The sequence below is a fragment of the Rattus norvegicus genome, chromosome 5 (genome assembly GCF_021556685.1).
Source record: "Rattus norvegicus strain SHRSP/BbbUtx chromosome 5, alternate assembly SHRSP_T2T, whole genome shotgun sequence".
In the NCBI taxonomy this organism is placed as follows: Eukaryota; Metazoa; Chordata; class Mammalia; order Rodentia; family Muridae; genus Rattus; species Rattus norvegicus.
In genome coordinates this window covers 74,837,677-74,840,284 of record NC_141538.1, presented here as the reverse complement: position 1 = coordinate 74,840,284, position 2,608 = coordinate 74,837,677, and the positions used below count along the sequence as shown (strand labels likewise).

The 2,608-nt window shown below is 45.1% G+C and overlaps 1 pseudogene; it reads right to left on the bottom strand.

Annotated features, from left to right (window-relative positions):
- Positions 1-1,409: 1,409 nt before the first annotated feature.
- On the bottom strand, positions 1,410-1,850 carry LOC120103152 (cytochrome c oxidase subunit 6B1-like; annotated as a pseudogene).
- Positions 1,851-2,608: the final 758 nt, after the last annotated feature.

Here is a 2,608-nt window from a genome sequence, read left to right as displayed (position 1 = left end):
CAATGACAGGTCTGTGGTCTACAAAGTTCAACCTACAATTGACTATTTTATATTTAATTTTGAAAAGATGTCTTCCCTTGTTGAGAAATGTTGTTCTTATTCACACAAAGTTCAAAACTAAAGGCCACATAGGCTAACATTATAAACATAGCAAAATGTTAATAGGGGACTCTTTTTAGAGGCTTGGATATGAAAGGAGAATCTAAAATGACATAACATCCCAAAGATTGACTAGTGAATGCACATAAGTTTGGCGGGGAAAGGAAGTTCAAAGACAACTGACAGACTTGGAAAACTATTTGTAACATATATAGCAAAGGATAAATACTGCTTACAAAGAAGTTCATTGCTTCCAGAGATAAAGTCAACCCATATTGCTGAAATGAATACAAGGTATCCTTGATAGTTTGGTGGAAGGCACACAAAATAAGGAAAACACACACACAGGAGAGAGACTATCATGCTGTTGGGTAGGTGGCTCCCATGATTCAGAGCACTTTTTCTTCTTCTGAAGTACCTGAGTTCACTTCCTAGCATTCCTTTTTTTTTTTTTAATTGGATTTTTTAAATTTACATTTCAAATGTTAGCCCCTTTCCTGGTTTCCCATCCATATTTCCTTATTCCACCCCTCCCCTTCTTCTATGAGGGTGTTCTCCCACCCAATCACCCACTCCTTCTCCCCTCCCATCCCTGACATTCTCCTACACTGGGGGGTTCAGCTTTGTCAGGACCAAGGGCATCTCCTCCCAATGGTGCCCAACAAGGCCATCCTCTGCTACAGATGCATCTGGAGCCATGGGTCTGTCCATGCGTACTCATTGGATGGTGGTTTAGTCCCTGGGAGCTCTGGTTGGCTGGTATTGTTGTTCTTATGGGGTTGCAAGCCCCTTCAGCTCTTTCAATCCTTTCTCTAACTCCTCCAATGGAGATTCCATTCTCAGTTCAATGGTGGGCTGTGAGCATCCAGCTCCATATTTGTCATGCTCTGGCAGAGCCTCTCAGGAGACAGCTATATCAGGCTCCTGTCAGCATGCACTTCTTGGCATCAGCAATATTGTCTGGGTTTGGTTTGTATGTATATGGACTGGATCCCCAGGTAGGGCAGACTCTGAATGGCCTTTCCTTCAGTTTCTGCTCCAAACTTTGTCTCTATATCTCCTCCTATGAATATTTTTGTTCCCCCTTTTAAGAAGGACTAAAGCATTCACACTTTGGTTGTCCTTCTTCTTGAGCTCCAGGTGGTCTGTGGATTGCATCTTGGGTAATTTGAACTTTTGGGCTAACATCCACTAATCAGTGAGTGCATACCATGTATGGTTTTTTTTTTTGTTGTTTTTTTTTTTTTTTTTTTGTGATTGGGTTACCTCACTCAGGATGATATTTTCTTTTCTTTCTTTCTTTTTTTTTTGAAACCTTTCCAGTGAGTTTTTATTAGTAGTTGCATCATGATTCAGGGTCCCAGCGTAGGGACCATCATATACTGAGGTCCCCCTTTTCTATCGGGGAGAAGGTCAAAGAGCATAGGAGAGGTGGGCAGAGCCAGGTCTGATCTTCCCAGGAAATGTGCCTTCTGCTATGCGGTCATCCCAGGCTGAGACCCATGAGACAGGGCAGAGGGACTTGTACACTCGCCGGTACCACTCACACACGGAGACGTCACCACCCTTTGCTGTCATTGCCTTCTCACAGTGGCGGAAGTCCAGGTAGTTCTGCCAGCAGTTCTTAGTCTGGTTCTGGTTTGGAAAGCGGCTGTCAAAGGGGGCAGTTTTGTAGTTCTTGATTTTAATCTTGATTTCTTCAGCCATCCTGACTTCTAAAGACTGTCCTGGAGCAGCGCTACTTCAATGTGATCCTTTGCAAAGACACCAATGTCAGACGGGGGTGGGGGTGGGGGATGATATTTTCTCATTCCATCCATTTGCCTGTTCATCTTCACTGTTTTTCATAGCTGAGTAGTACTCCATTGTGTAGATGTACCACACTTTCTGTATCCATTCCTCTGTTGAAGGGCATCTGGGTTCTTTCCAGCTTCTGGCTATTATAAATAAGGCTGCTATGAACATAGTGGAGCATGTGTCTTTTTTATATGTTGGGGCATCTTTTGGGTATATGCCCAAGAGAGGTATAACTGGGTCTCAGGTTGTACTATGTCCAATTTTCTGAGGAACCTCCAGACTGATTTCCAGAATGGTTGTACCAGTCTGCAATCCCACCAACAATGGAGGAGTGTTCCTCTTTCTCCACATCCTCACCAGCATTTGCTGTCACCTGAGTTTTTGATCTTAGCCATTCTGATTGGTGTGAGGTGGAATCTCAGGGTTGTTTTGATTTGCATTTCCCTTATGACTAAAGATGTTGAACATGAGCAGCTCTCTGCTCCCAGACCCTGTGAGAGAGAGACCCAACCGCCTGGTCAGGTGGGCACTCCTGAGGCTGCAGAGAGGAAGAGACCACCAACAGTGCTCACCCCTGCCCACATCCCTGGCCCAAGAGGAAACTGTATAAGGCCTCTGGGCTCCCGTGGGGGAGGGCCCAGGAGCGGCAGGACCCCTGCCAGAGACACCGCCGGACCCTGAAGGAAACAGACCGGATAAACAGTTCTCTGCA